Below are 17,573 nucleotides of genomic sequence, written 5' to 3' on the forward strand. Positions count from 1 at the left end.
TTCCTTGGTTAGATAAGAAGTCTAAGAACTGTTTGATTAAGCTATTTTTCTTGAAATAATTCTCCTTCTAAAGCCACAGTTCTCTCCTATTGCAACAGTCCTTACCAGCGATTTCTGGAATAGTCTGTCTTTACCTACTGCCGAGCACTTCCCTCGCAACCTTTTAAACCAGTCTGCATAGTTGGATTGGTCATCACAAATTTTCATAGGGGATATAATGATAAAAATCTGTTCAATGGTGGAGATTGTTAGTCTTCCATCAGTATTTGGTCATGTGTCTTGAGCTTCTCAGTGGTGTCTTTGGCTATAAGCATATTAAGAACCTTCTTCTTCTTGTTTTGGCTGCTCCCATTAGGGGTCGCCACAGCAGATCATCTATTTCTATTTCTTCCTGTCCTCTTCATCTTGCTCCGTCACACCAACCACCTGCATATCCTCTCTCACCACAACCATAAACCTTATCTTAGGCCTTCCTCTTTTCCTGTTACCCTGCAGCTTCATCCTTAGCATCTTTATCCCAATATACTCTGCATCCCTCCTCAGTACATGTCCAAACCAATGTAATCTTGCCTCTCTGGCTTTGTCTCCAAACCTTCCAACCTGGGCTAACCCTCTAATTTACTTATTCCTAATCCTGTCCACCCTCGTCTCACCCAGTGCAAATCCTAACATCTTTATCTCTGCCACATCCAGCTCTGACTCCTGCCTTTTTGTTAATGCCACCGTCTCCAACCCATATAACATAGCTAGTCTCACTACCCTCTTGTAGACCTTCCCTTTCACTGTTACTGGTACTCGTCTGTCACAAATCACTCTTGACACTCTCCTCCACCCACTACATCCTGCCTGTACTCTCTTCTTCACCTCTATTCCACACTCACCATTACTTTGAACTGTTGATCCCAAGTAATTAAACTCAGCCACCTCCGCTACCTCTACTCCCTGCATTCTCAATATTCCTCTATCCTCCTTCTCATTCACACACATATATTCTGACTTAGTCCTGCTGACCTTCATTCCTCTTCTCTCTAGAGCATATCTCCACCTCTCCAGGGTCTCCTCCACCTGTTCCCTACTCTCACTACAGATCACAATGTCATCTGAAAACATCATAGTCCACGGGGACTCCTGCCTGATCTTGTCTGTCAACCTGTCCATCATCATTGCAAATAAGAAAGGGCTAAGAGGTGATCCTTGATGTAATCCCGTCTCCACCTTAAACGCATCCATCACTCACACTGCAGACCTCACCGCTTTCACACTACCCTCGTACATATCCTGTACTGCTCTTACATACTTCTCTGCCACTCCCGACTTCCTCATACAATACCACAACTCCTCACTAGGCACCCAGTCATATGCTTTCTCCAAGTCTAAAAAAACACAATGCAACTCCTTCTGACCTTCTTTGTACTTCTCCATCAACACTCTCAGAGCAAACAACGCATCTGTAGTGCTCTTTCCTGGCATGAAACCATACTGCTGATCACTAATTATCACCTCCCTTCTTAACCAGCTTCCACTACTCTTTCCCATAACTTCATGCTGTGACTGATCCATTTAATCCCTCTGTAATTACTACAGCTCTGCACATCACCCTTATCCTTAAAAAACAGTACCAAAACACTTTTTCTCCATTCCTCAGGCATCCTCTCACTTTCTAAGATTTCATTAAACAATCTAGTTAAAAACTTCACTGGCATTTCACCTAAACACCTCCATGCTTCCACTGGTATGTCATCTGGACCAACAGCCTTTCCATTCTTCATCCTTTTCATAGCTATCCTTACTTCCTCCTTGCTAATCCACTGCACTTCATGATTCACTGTCCGCACATCATCCACCCTTCTCTCCCTCTCATTCTCTTCATTCATTAGCCCCTCAAAGTACTCTTTCCATCTGCTCTACACACTCTCCTCGCTTGTGAGTATGTTTCCCTCATTATCCTTTATCACCTTTACCTGCTGCACATCTTTCCTCACTCGGTCCCTCTGTCTAGCCAATCAGTACAGGTCCTTTTCTCCCTCCTTAGTGTCCAACCTTTCATACAACTTTTCATGCGCCTTATCCTTAGCCTTTGCCACCTCTCTCTTTGCCATGCACCTCATCTCCTTATACTCCTGTCTACTTTCTTCATCTCTCTGACAGTCTCACTTCTTCTTCACCAACCTCCTTCTCTGTATACTCCCCTGTACTTAATCATTCCAACACCAGGTCTCCTTGTCCTCCTTCCTCTGTCCAGATGTCACACCAAGCACCTTTCTAACCGTCTCCCTTACTAGCTCTGCTGTAGTTACCCAGCTATTCGGTAACTCTTCACTGCCACCCAGTGCATGTCTTAACTCTTCCCTGAACTCCACCTTACAATTACCCTTTTTCAATTTCCACCATTTGATCCTTGGTGCTGCCCTCACACTCCTCCTCCTCTTCTTGATCACCAATGTCATCCTACAAACCACCATCCTATGCTGCCTAACTACACTTTCCCCTGCCACCACTTTAGAGTCTCCAATCTCCTTCTGACTGGCCCTTCTATATAAGATATAATCCACCTGTGTGCATCTTCCTCCACTCTTGTATGTTAACCTATACTCCTCCCTCTTGTTAAAATACATAGTCACCACAGCCATGCCCATCCTTTTCACAAAATCTACCACCATCTGACCTTCTGCATTCCTTTGCTTAACACCATACCTACCCATCACTTTCTCATCCCCTCTGTTCCCTTCACCAATATGCCCATTGAAATCTGCTCCAATCACCACTCTCTTACCCTTGGGTACAGTCATCACCACTTAATCCAACTCACTCCAAAATTTTTCTTTCTCATCCATCGCACACCCAACTTGTGGGGCATATGCACTATCAACATTCATCATTACACCATCAATTTCCAGCTTCATAAGCATCACTCTATCTGACACTCTTTTCACCTCCAAAACACTCTCAGCATACTGTTCCTTCAGGATAACCTCTACGCCATTTCTCCTCCCATCCACACCATGGAAAAACAATTTGAACACGCCTCCAATACACCTAGCCTTGCTTCCCTTCCATCTGGTCTCTTGCAGATACAATACACCAACCTTCCTTCTGTCCATTATATCAGCTAGCTCTCTCCCTATACCAGTCATACTGCCAACATTCAAAGTTCCAACCCTCACTATCACAGTCCTAGCCTTTGCCTGTTTTCGGGAATGCCTTCCCCCTCTTCTCCTCCTTCTGCCAACAGTAGCCCAATTTCCACCAGCACCCTGTTGGCTAACAGTATTGGTGGCGGTCGTTGTTAACCTGGGCCTCGACCGATCTGGTATGTATATCTGTTCTGTTGCCTGCATGTATGATTTGGCAAAATTTTATGCCGAATGCCCTTCCTGATGCAACCCTCCCCATTTATCCGGGCTTGGGACCGGCACAAAGAAATGCACTGGCTTGTGCATCCCCAGTGGCTGGGTTATAAGCATATTAAAAACCTATGAAACTAAAATCACACCAAAAAAAAAGAATACCACCATGATTTGACTAAATCTGACTTCCTTGTTTGTTTAGCATTCACAGTAGTGTTTCAACTATCCAGTTCCATGCGGTGTCCATTATAAAGCCATTTATGTTCAAAGTCACATCTGGCCACAGACAACACTTAGTTTTGATACTTATCAGACTGTTACAAAATGCATCTTGCAAACTAATCATTCCAGTTGGACTAACCACAGAGACTTAGTAGCACACAAAGCTTACCTTATTTTAAGTTCAGTGAAGCAAAGATTCCTCAAATTCCCTATTTCAGCTTTGCAAGACCAGAGGCTATTGATTGTGGTGGCATCAGAAAGCAGCAGGAATCTTCATTTTATTATGTTTTTTCTCCCCTGTGCCAGTCAATTATCAGCCCCCTCCAACTGGCCTGGAGCTCATTCATTTCTTTGTCAAGCAAGAGCTGACTGGCCCCCATGTCTGCATTTAAGGATAGACCATAACTATCCCCAGCTAGGCCTCTCTGCAGTTAAGGACAGACACTAACTGTTCTCAGCCAGAGCTCTCTGCATTTAAGGACAGACACTAAATGTTCCCAGCCAGGGCTCTCTGCATTTAAGAACACACCTTAATTTTTTCTCAGCCACGGCTGTCAGCATTTAAGGGCAGACACTAAATGTTCCCAGCCATGGCTCATTGCATTTAAGGACAAACTTTAAATGTACTCAGCTAGGACTCTTTTCGTTTAAGGACAGACCCTAATTGTCCCCAGCTAGGGCTGTCTGCACTTAAGCACACATTGTTATCATCTCTGGCCAGGGATGTCTGCCTTTAAGAACAGACCTAACTGTCCCAAGTTAAGGCCATTTAAATTTAAGGGCAGACACTAACTGTACCCAGTTAGAACTGACTGCATTTAAGGACACACTCTGTTTGTCCCTGCCATGGCTATATGCATTAAAGGACACAACCTAATTATCTCCAGCCATGGTTATCTGCATTAAAAGGGCATAACCTAAATGCTCCCAGCCAGGGCTGTCTGCATTTAAGGATAGACCCTGAATGCACCCAGCCAGGTTTCTTTACATTTAAAGACAGACCTTAATTGTTCCTATGCTGGATAAATACTTGGCAGCCTCAGCTGCTAACCCTGTCAAGAAAACTAGTGAGGATGAAGGATTGACTAATGCCTCCACTAGGGGCTAGTCCTGCATTGGGTCAGTCTGTCTCCCTTCTCCAAGAGTGGTGAGCCAATAACAGATGCTCACCTTCCATTCTGGTTCCATTAAATACTCCACTACCTGGGTCCACACATCTCAACATCTTTGCTCAAAAATTCTAGGCAAAGCCAAAAATAATGGGGGAGGGACAGAGGTTCAAAATCAAGAACAGACTAAGAAAGCTGCAAGAATAACAGGTTTTTGATTTAGAATGCAATTTCTGAAGGATATGAAGTCTGAAACTCAAATGTCTGACATTTTATGGTGGAAATGATCAATGATTTGCCAGAAAACAACAAAGTTTATAAGAGACATACCAAAAAAATAAGGAAAACAATCTGGACACTCTGCATAATCTTGGACAGCTGCGAAGTATGCCTGAATTGTAATACTGTAGCCTGTCACATCCTGGATCAATATTCAGGACACTATCCTTCTATACCACACAACTGATGGCAGAGTTCACTATTTGTTGTGTGCCTAGCAATTAACAGGGTCCCTCTAGGACCCAAATGTTTCAGTTCTGGCAAATAGGAACATTAAACACTAAACCAATCATTTTCACAATGTCATATATGCAAACTGCAAATATTCAGTTAGAAAACTTCACTCAACATCTGAAAATCCATGGAAAACTCACCCTTTACATACACACACACATGCACACACACACAAATATATATATATATATATATATATATATATATATATATATATATATATATACATACATATATATATATATATATATATATATATATATATATATACACACATATATATATAATTATTTATATATATATATATATATGGGACTCCTACAGAAGACAGACAGCTCACAACACTGACACCCACATCGCCGACACCAAAAGCCCGACACACGAAATACCGACAACAGCTCTACTGCAGAAAAAAGTAAAATGGCACTTCCTTTTTTCTGCTATCAGGGAGGCTATGCCCCCTGCCCCCCTGTGGGAGTTGCACCCCCCCCACCCACGTAACTTTAATATACCAACTCCGAGATCGCACTACAGTGCAGGAATGGAAATAATTCCATTCCGCACTATGGAGACTTACCGTTTCCCCATTGTCAGTATTTTGTGTGTCGGGCTTTTGGTGTCAGCAATGTGGGTGTCAGTGTTGTGAGATGTCGGTCTTCTGTAGGGGACCTATATATATATATATATATATATATATATATATATATATATATATATATATATATATATATATATATATATATATATATATATATATATATATATATATATATATATATAGATATATATATATATATATATATATATTTATATACATATATTCATATATATGAAGGTAAATTGTCCAGTAAAAACACAGGCTATGCATATATAAAAATCAGAACATAAATATAGTAAATAAAACATATTTTGAAGTCTGAATGTGGAAATATTGTGCTGAAAACTGTATTTTTGTATCAAGGTGGAAAATATTAAGATCAATACATATCAGAATTGTTTCCTCCTTTAGGATTTCTTAAGGCTCACAGAATTTCAAAATTTTTCTGTTCTGTTATTTTATTGTTTTTAGATTTAGAAATCCTAGACTGCACAAATTATTTATTACATTTTATTCTACATATGCTAACTGGTTAAGTGAACGCTCTATGGACCTTTTTCAGCCCCTGCCAGGGCCATAAAAACAGCAGTAACACAAAATAAATACAACAAAGTATATATGCAATATACAAGCAGAATTTTAACATGCAACTATAAGATCATATTTTAAAACAAGTATGAATTTAAGTAGAATCATGCTCAAGCAGAACAACAAAAATTGTGCATACAGTATATGAAACAGACAGTTGAAGAAAATACCTAATGTAGATCAAAGAATTGTACAGTTAAAAGAAGTTGTACACACAGATAGATAGCTAGATAGATAGACAGGCAGACATGGGTGCACTACCATTTATCAATGTGTCCTTTAAACAGGTACAGCTGGGGCAGAGCAAAGATGGCCAAATGAAAGCAGCTAGTTTTTTGAGCTCTGCAAAATTTTTCTCAAAAGCAGGAAAACAACTAGCATATTGGAACACATTTTACCAATTTTTCTTAATAACAGTCTACTCTTTTGTTTTTCTAAGTTTTGAGGATCTATACAAAAACTTTCCTGTCAAATTTATTTCAAGACTACTTCATCAAATGAAAATGAACAGATCTAGGAATTCCCATTCTGATACATTATTGAGGAAAGTTCTGTAGTTAGTGGCCTCCACTCTATAACAACTGTTTTTGAAAATTTATGGCTTTCAGGAAATCATAGAAAATCTTAGGGAGAGCTGTCTAAAACAAACTGATGTCTTTAAAGAAATTCTCCAGCAACATCAAGCCAAAATATCAGACAATTAAACTTTTTTAAATGATATTGATGGAAGACTTAAGAAAGAAGATTAAAATACCTGGCTTCTTAATAAGATAGATGGCCTAGAAAACAGAGAAAGAAGGAATGACATTACAATTGTTGGTCATCCTGAAAAATCTGAGGATGAGGACATTGTTTTCTTTCTAAATTCCAGGTTACCTGTGATTTTGGACTTACAACAAGGTTTCTCATATGGTATGGAGAGCACCCATAAATCTATAGGGAAACCGGATGCAGCATCATCCTCATCTCCACTAAAATACATTATAATAAAATTCCTATCCTACACAGATAAAGAACTTGTTCTCAAACTAGCCTGGAGGAAAGCCCCTTTAAAGTTTAAACAAAGCTATATCAGATTTCACAATGATTATTCTACCAAAGTATTGGGGATGAGGAAGAAATGCTGGCCTCTTGTTAAACTGTTAAAACAGAATAACATTAAAGCTCAAATCATCTTTCCAGCCAGAATTAAAATTCATCCATCTAATAAAGTAAGAACCTTTAAAAATATAGAGGAAACAACTTCCTTTATCAAAAACAATAACATAGTTTCTAATCCAGAAGACATGGACTGGTCATCTACATCATTGAAAAGATCCTCGGATAAAAAATCTTGGACTGATTTAAAAAAGAACCAAAAGACTGAACCTACTTTTGTTAATATTACCAAAACTCTCAAAGTGTCTACACTCAAATGACTTGTTTTCTTACAAATGTAATCTTGGAATATTTATCTAACCTCATCACAGAACTCATTTCATCATACCCAAGTGCAACCTTCCTTTGTTTATTTTATCTCTAAATTCTGCAACTTATAGTTTTTAACATTACCAAACATCAACTATTGAGAATTTATTTTCCTGTTTCTCAGTTAACTTTACTAATTTATCTTTATAAATTAATATCTTAAACTAATTTAGTAAATTTAGTTTTGTCTAGTAAATTTGTTTCTTCAATGTGGCTTAAAGGGCTTCAGACCTAAATTGTTTGTATGTCTTCTAAGCAGCAGAGACGTCATTTTCAATAGGTTTGCACTTATCTTGTAAAAGAAACATCAAAAGGGGTCCACTAAATATATGACATGCAAGTAAAATCAACAACAGCAAACAAAAAACAAGTATCTTCAAAGAGTTCTACACCGTATATAACAGGCTTAGATATCAACTCAGCTGCTAGCACAAAAAGACATCTAACAGTAATATCAGTGAGGTTCACACTGCATGTAACCAGTATGTAACAGATTTCTATACAGTTTCCTGTAGCCTATATAGTCTAGATTGACCAGTACAGTCCCTTCCCTTTTTTCTTTGAAATGAAGCTTTTCTCCAGTTTGAGATGCTCTGTGAGTAGTTGTAGCACTCAATACGTGTGCCTACATCTGCAGAGCTCTCTTTTCAATCTTGCACAACCACATTTAACTGGAAGTTGTAGGAAATGTTATCCTGATGTGATTCCTATGATGGTCTGCCTGAAATAATTCCTTCCCTGTTGTGATTGCGGAAATACAGGAAGTAGAGCTTTTAGTTGTTAGTAACTGATAGTTTGTAATGTTCAAATATAACAACTTAACTAGACAAGATGTACTGCTGCCTCTTTTGGAATGTTTTTTTCATCTCATTAAAGTACAAAATAAAATGATGTATCTTATTCAAAACCACATTATAGTGTTGCAGCTTGAAAATGCAAAGGTATTTCATGAGCATAACATTCTGATCAGTTTCATAATACACATACTTTATAATTATCCTTCGAATTTAATAATACTTTCATGGCCATATTCAATAAAATCAACTAATTTCAGCAAGGAAACCATTATCCTGGGTGATTTTAACCCTGATTGGCATTCCTGCAACACCGACAGCTGCTACAATTTCCTAAATCTCTTCAATTTTACCCAAACCATATCCTGTCTGACCCACCTAGATAAACACTCTAAAAAGCAGTCCACACTAGATTGGATACTAACTAACAAATGCAATCTAGGTTATTTAGCAGGCTACCTTCCAGACTCCCTCAGTGACCACTCACCTACCTTTCTGTACAGAAAATGAGCTAAGACACAAACCAACACAATATATAAATTTATAAAGAACAAAACATAAACTTTTCCCCCTCCACTTTCAACCATCTTTTTCAGCAAAGTAACTGGTCACCGCTTAGAAACCTCCCACTTGATCAGGCAGTCCTTTACTGCAACAATACTGTTCTCAAAATACTCAACAATCTAGCACCCACAAGAAAAACAAGAGCAAAAACTAGGCACATACCTTGGCTATCTAAAGATACCCTAGCACTGCTGAAGCAAAGAGATCGGGCATGGTCCACTTACCATACTACCAAAAATAACATAGATAGACCACACAATATATCAGCAGCTATGTAACCAGACTAAGAGGCAGATAAAAATTCTCTCCTTTCCAAACTCAAACCCTGCTGTCTAGCAACTGATAAATTACCTAATGAATTCCTTAAAATTACTGCCCCCTCAATCGCCTATCCCATATCAATCCTAATCAACCGTTCTGTCTCTGAACAATATGTACCCCATCTATGGAAAATATCCCACATCATTCCCCTACACAAAGGTGGCCCCTCTAAGGATCTAACTACCATCCCATAGCCATACTCTTCCTCTAGCCAAAATCTTAGAAAAATGCATTTACTCCCAACTCCTTGCCCACCTCCTTAATCACAAACTCCTCTCCCCCACACAACATAGCTTTAGGCCAAAACATTGTACCAGTACTGCCCTGCTATCTTTCACAAGCACCATTCAAGATCTTATAAATAGAGACCGAATGGTCTCCTCCATATTCCTTGACATTTCAAAAGCCTTTGACACAGTCTCCCACCAAATCCTACTAAATAAACTATCGTCCCATGGCCTCAACACAACAACCCTGTCCTGGTTCCATAGTTATCTCTCTATCAGCAAGCCACCAAATGGGAGAAAACCCTGCCCCCCCTTCTACCCATCACTGTTGGTGTAGCCCAAGGATCCAGACTTTGGCCCCCTTCTCTTTACAATTTTTACTAACAACCTCAGCTCTTCAACCCAACTAGCCTCCATAGATAATATGCTGACAACTCTACATTAATCTGCACAGCCCCCACCCCCCAGGACCTACAAATAAAAATGCAAAAAATCTTTCCAGGACATAGAAAACTATCTCACTAGCCATGAACTCATATTTAACCCCAGCAAAACAAAGCTAATTGTCTTCAATTACAATAAACCCAAAACATGTCTGACTCTGCTTTCTATCCTTTCCACAAATGGAACAAAAATAGATCCAGTCAGCCAAGCCAAACTTCTAGGTGTCACAGTCGATGATAAGCTAAGGTTTGACACCCACATCTCCCTCACTATCAAAAAAGTCCACTTCAAACTTGGCATCCTTTACAGAATTAATCCTTATCTTACAGACAATGCCAGACTAGCCACTGACCACACACATCTACTGTCTACCCTCTTCTATGACTCTCTAGTATTTACAAACATTTGTAACTCTGACCTAAATAATCTGGAATCATGCTACAACAAAATCACCAAGTTTGCCACAGGCCACCCTTACAGAACCCACCACTGCTCTGTTCTCTCCCAATTTATACGATTAGAACTACCAAACCATCTAACATTTAACCAACTGTCCATAGCCCACAATATAATTCACAAACCTAACAACTGCCCAGCAGTCACCAATCTAGTCCAACCCAACTGCAATCTTAGAACTCTAAGATCTTCAAATAAACTATTAAGATTACCCAAGCCCACAAAACATAGGGCACTGCCCTTTTTTTCTCATAAAATTGCCAAACTGTGGACCACTCTTCCTCAACCTATGGCTAAAAACCTCAGCATTCATGAGTTTAAAAACCTCCTTAAAGAACATCTAGCAAAACACTGGCTCCGCACCTGCCATACTCCCATTTAAGCTACCTACTACTCCCTTACATTACCCTAAAATAGCTCATTCTTACAGCTACAACTATTAACTGCTGAAGGCTATCTTGATTCTACACTCAGTTTCAGTTAGCAATGTATACACATACACTGCTTTGTCTTTAACTGTTATGTAGACTGCATTTCTCTGTCTTGCAATTACTGTATCACACTGTTCTCACTATTAACTCATGCGGCCAGTTTTTATCACTAACTGTGCCATTGTTTGTTAAATGTGTTAATTTATGTGTTAATTATTTGCTAATTATTGTTATATAACTAATTTCTTTACTGACTTGCTTTGTACATTGTTGATTAATACGTGTTCAATTTGTTGTTTAATATTGTTGATTTGTATGTATCCCAGGGCCTCTGCTGAAAATGGGCCTCATGCCCAGTTGGATATTACCCAGTAAAAAAACAAAGTAAATAAATAAATACATAAATAAATAAATAAATAAATATTATTTACCCCAAATTATATTCAAATAGGAAGACCAAGAGGGGCTCATCTCTCTCTTATTTTAAATTTCAATAATAGGATTTGTAGTCTGGAAAACCTTTTTTGTTTTCCTGGTATTTGAGCAAAGATTGCCAAAAAACATAGATTTCATCACAAACACTTACCAGGGTAATTTAATAATAGGTGGTGACTTTAACTGTATTTTGGATACTGCAGATACTACCAATAAGAGACCACCAAGACTCAATTGTACTGCAAAATTCTTTAAGAGTTGGATGGAGTCTCTTAATTGATACAATTAATGTAAAAGATATCAATTCATTTAAATTTTCTAATCAAGACCATAGATTTGGTACCCAAAGTAGAAAAGACAGAATATTAATTTTTCATTATTTATTTTTTAAAGTTTCACATTTACCATATCCCTTGTCCTTTTGCTGATCATGATTCCCTTATCCTTAAGTTTCAAACTGATTATAAAAGGCTAAACTATGTAACAAGAATTCCAGCTTATATAACAAAATGTAAAGATTTCAAACCTTGGCTTATTTCAAAATTACAATTTTTTCTTGAAACAAATTACACATGAGAGGTTAACTTAGTAATGATTTGGGATACTTTAAAGGCTTATATTTTTGGTAAAATAATTTCATGGAAATAAAAATTATTGAAATGCACAGACTTAGATAAATACACCGTTGGAAGAAAAATCAAATAATCACAAAACAAAACCAATGGAGTAACACACTGGCTGAAGTAAAAATGTATTTATTACCAAAGAAATAAAACTTAGTTGTTTGGTAATAAATATATTTTTTACTTCTGCCAATGTGTTACTCCATTGGTTTTGTTTTGTGAAAATAATTTCATGGTTTAAAAATAATCTTAAAGAATGGGACTCAGAATCACAAAATATTCAATCTCAACTTCTAATAGCTAAGTCTAATCTTACAAAAGTACACCTGATCACAAAAAAAAATAGAAGTATTAAACAAGAAATATCTTGATATCTTGGAAAAATTAAAACTGAATTCTTATGCTAATCCACCCAAACACATGCATAACTTATCAATGAGAGTTACAATTCATTCTAAATGTAATAATATTGTTAAATTATTGCAAAATATACAAAAATGAAAGTATCTAACATTGGAGATATTCTTGATGCCTTTAAATATCATTATACAGACCACAACAATCCTGCTAATTCTAAAGTCAACCTCTCTATTTTTCCCTAATATTAAGAAAATCCCAGATAAACTAAAAGCAAACCTCCAATCTCAAATGTCATATAAAGCACTGGAAATGGATGGCATAATTACAGAAATGTATACACTTTTTCCTTCTTCCATCATTTCTCGTTTTCGCAGAACTTTAATTACAATTCATTCACTAGGTAATATTCTTCCATCTTGGAGATATTTGTTAATTACTCCATTACAAAAGATAGCAAGAACTCTCAATATTGTAACCATAAAATGTTTATGTCTACCTTTGTTGATGAAATTAAAATTCCTCTGTCCTATATAATTAATGAAGATAAGTCAGGATTTATATATAATATACATACTCATGATAATATTAGAAGAATATTAACTCTTATTGAATTCATGAATAGAGATAATAAAGAAGCTTTGATAATAGGTTTGGATATTGAAAAAGTCTTTGACTCTTTAAACTGGGACTTTTTATTTAAAGTTTTAAATCTTTTTGATTTTACTTCTTTCTTCATTACACTTTTAAAAATATATATACTAACACAATTTAGCTTATATTAAGCTATGTCCTTTTACTTCAGAATCAGTCCCCTTAACTAAAGGTACTAAACAGGGTTGTCTCCTATACTCTGTCTTGTTTGCACTTGCCATTAAAATCTTTGCCATATCAACACAAAATAATCCAAAAATGTTTGGTACTGATATATATATATATATATATATATATATATATATATATATATATATATATATATATATATATATAGATACACTAGACAATCTCAACATACTGAAATCTCGAATGTCAGTACGTCGAGACCGAATAGTGGAAAGTGCAGTTACTCTAAACTACACTATGCCAAATACAGAAGTGTTGAATCTGCAAATGTTGAATCCGTCACTATCATGGGGTCGCGTTCGTTACGTGTGGTGCGGTTTGAGGATTTATCTGGGGTTTCAGGTAAGTGTTGTGTTTGAGGATATTGGGTAGGGATTTTAGTGTGTGAGTGTGTGTGTGGTGTTTTTTGTGTGTTTGTGTGTTTAGTGCGACCTCAGAGTTAGAATATATAAGTAGGGGATTGTGGGGGGTGCAGGTAGGTTAGGTGTGTTTCTGTGTGTTGTTATGTTTGTTTACTTAGGTAGGTGTATGTGTGTGTGATTATATCTTGGTTTTTGTGTGTGTGTGTGTGTGTGTGTGTGTGTGTGTGTGTGTGTGTGTGTGTGTGTGTGTGTGTGTGTGTGTGTGTGTGTGTGTGATTGGTCGCGGTTGTGCTATTCGTGATTGTGGGTTTTCGTATATGTGGGTTTTCGACTATTCAGTCTCAAAATGCTGAAATACGACATTTCAGTACTTCGAGATTGTATAGTGAAGCTATATATATATATATATATATATATATATATATATATATATATATATGTATATATATATATAGAGAGAGGGAGAGAGAGAGAGAGAGATAAACAATATAGTTCTAAAATAATTTTATTTGTAGATGATATCTTACTCACATTATCCAACTCCAAAGTAGTCCTATCAGAGTTAGAATCTGCAATAAAACATTTTCAATCAAGTTCAGGCCTTCAATTTAATAAACTAAAATCAAAATATATGTTACTAAATGAAAAGAAGATAATACAACCTGATAAAGATCACATTATTGAGAAACAAGTTTACACTCTTGATTACTTGGGTGTTTTTTATGTACTACAATGGAAGAAACAGTAGCAACTAAATTTAATAATATTATAAGTACAATGAAACCTCTTATTGGTAAATGAAATAAAATGTTTTTTTTCATTGAAGATAGACTACAACTTAAAAAAAATTCTTCTCCCTAAAATTTTATATATGACCCAATTTTTTTTACTCCCCCTGACAGCCATTGCATTAAGGTTATAAATAAATTATTATTAAACATTCTCTGGTTGCCCAGTAGAAATAGAATTGCTTTCATATATCTTATCAGACCATGGACTCAGGGGTGGATTAAAGTTTCCAGATGTAGAAACATATATTAAGGCCTCAAATTTCAAAGCAATTGCTAAATGGGAATACTTCTTCAGCCAAACTCTCCTTTAAAATTCATTCTAATAAATGTTGGTTGTGTCTCTGCTTTATCCTGCAGTAACATATTTCCAATCCTTCCAATTTAAATTCTATGAACTTTATTTTTAACAATTTTAGGAAATTCATCAATGCTAATGTTGACCTTAAAATTAGTTTTGATTTATTAACACCTTTCAGTATTAAAATGTATTTTTGATAAGATACATAATAATACTTTCATTTTAAGGGAACCAAAACATTCTGTTACTGGCATCATTGCATCAAAGATTACAAAGTATTAGATATTAAACTTATTACAAAAGGTTATGATTGATCTTGCCAGGACTGGCTGCTCTTACAAAGTGTATTAAAGTATTCTCAGGACTTCTGCAAATTAATTAGCAATTTCTCCTTTAAAGATAAACCTAAATTATTAACTTATTTATATGAAATTGTATATAACAAGCCTAATATTGACAACATTAATACAAAATTATATAACATTCTAATAAACTATAGAACAAAAGCACATCACAGATTTTGGCATCATATTACTTTGGGTAATTTCCCTTGTTTATTTCAAGAAAATACATTTAACATTCTGTTTTATGTTAAATTTACTTCCTGGTCCCAATACTGGAGTATATTTGCATCGATTATTTTTTACATAGAGCTTTGCTTACACCAGACAGGATAGCTAAATATAATAAATCTAGTAATATTTTTTGTTGAGATGTTTATTAATCTGTAAAGCTGACTGGTCACACACTTTTTTGACTGCAGTAAGTTAAAACAATTTTGGAGTGACATAGGTAATTTTCTAAAAGCTCTATTTTCTGTCCTTTTTCAGCTAATCAAAGCCTTAGTTTTATTTAATATTAATGATGGTTACCTTTGAATAAACAAAACTTGTTTTTATTATGGTCAGTACTTGCAATTGCTAGAACATTTATCACTAGGAAATGGAATTCCACAGACTCTCCAATTCTTGAAGATTTCTTATCTCTACCGAAAGAAACAGCACTTGAGGAAACCAAAAGCAAAGAACTCAGGATGTTATCAAGAATCCTTGGAAAAAGTCATTTCTCTCATTGAAATTCTTCAGATGAACTCTAACTCTCTCTAAAGTTTCTGTCTTGTATGTCTTCATTATGTTACTTGCCTATCTAGTTGAGATTATTTGTCAATACTCCTTTATTCTTTTGCTATATTCTTTCTCAGGCCAAAGTAAATATTGTATATAATGACTACTAAAAGGAGCAAACGCTGTGTTTAAAATCGACCACTCTATTGTATATTGTATATAGGGGTCTATATCAGAACATTGAAGTATTAAAACTTCGAATGTTTTGATATCGAACACTATTCAGCGAACGCTAAGAATAGCGAAGCTGCAGAACAGTGAATTCTTTCCTTGGGAAAGAATTCGGTTGGCCTTTTCTGTGGCTTCGCTAATCTTAGCACTGTGGTGGAAAGTTACTGGTTGGGTTCAGGTAAGTGTGCGATTGTTTGTACGTTAAGGTTAGGGGTGGGTTAGGTGAGTTAGGGTTAGGGTGCAGGTTTGGCGTGTGTGCGATAGTGATAGACTTTAGGGTTAGGGGTGGTTTAAGTGAGTTAGGGTTAGGGCGCAGGTTAGGTGAGTGTGCGATAGTGACGGACCTTAGGGTTAGGGTTTGGGTTAAGGTAAGTGGGTAGATAGTAGTGTATGTTTAGTTTAGTGTAGTATTAGTGTAGTATTAGTGTATGTGTGTGGTTGCTGTTTGTTTGATGTGCTTTTGTTGTATGTATGTGTTTCGGAGCAGTGAATTTTTTCCATGGGAAAACATTTGCTGTTCTGAATGTTCGATATTTTCATGTTCAGGTGTTTTGGGGCCGATGAAATAGCGTTTACTATTTTCATCTTTCGATAACGAGATATAAACACGTATATAGTTATTTATGTTATTTTCATCATTTATTATGATATAAAATATCATTCTGTAATTGTATTATAGTAAAAAATAAAAGAAAAATAATTTAATAATTTGAGTAAAAAAAAGGTAGTGCAGCTAATAGAAAATGAGCTGATTGAAAATTACTGGCTTTTTCACTATGAGATCATGGTACTGTGGAGAGTGAGAAATATTATCTTTTCCTACATGTTGTAATATGAGAGTTGGAATATATAATTAGCAGGGAGTAAGGGTGATATGGGAGAGCTTTGTGGACTGATATTTGTCTTGATCGACCATTAGGTGTCAATCATATGTGGACCGATATTGTGCTTTTTCATTGGAAGGTTTTGTTTACATATTTATATCTATGTCTACTTATCTATCAATATATATCTATATATCTAACATATGTCTATTTGTGTTGTGTGTGTGTGTGTGTGTGTGTGTGTGTGTGTGTGTGTGTGTGTGTGTGTGAGTGTGTGTGGGTTTGTGTGCGTGTGTGTAGGGGTAAGGTTCAAAGTTCAACAGGATGGCCAAGTGGTTACTTACCTGGAGTGGAAAGTCAGTGTTGTGCGGTCATTGGCCTTTTCATCATCTCTGCATTTTGAAAGTCATGTAAGTGAGCATCCTGGTTTCTATAGGGGACCTATATATATATATATATATATATATATATATATATATATATATATATATATATATATATATCAAGAGTCTTTCAGCTTTTACCAGTTAGGGGTCGCCATTGCGGAACTCCCATCCGCTAATGATTGGCAGTGGATTTTTATGGTGCCGAGTTGCCAGCCTGATGCCCAACCTTCAAAGAAGGCATGCCTATTCACGCACACACCTATCTGCATGTCTTTAAC

The sequence above is a fragment of the Protopterus annectens genome, chromosome 14.part0 (assembly GCF_019279795.1).
Source record: "Protopterus annectens isolate FY-2018-M chromosome 14.part0, PAN1.0, whole genome shotgun sequence".
Classification (NCBI taxonomy): Eukaryota; Metazoa; Chordata; order Ceratodontiformes; family Protopteridae; genus Protopterus; species Protopterus annectens.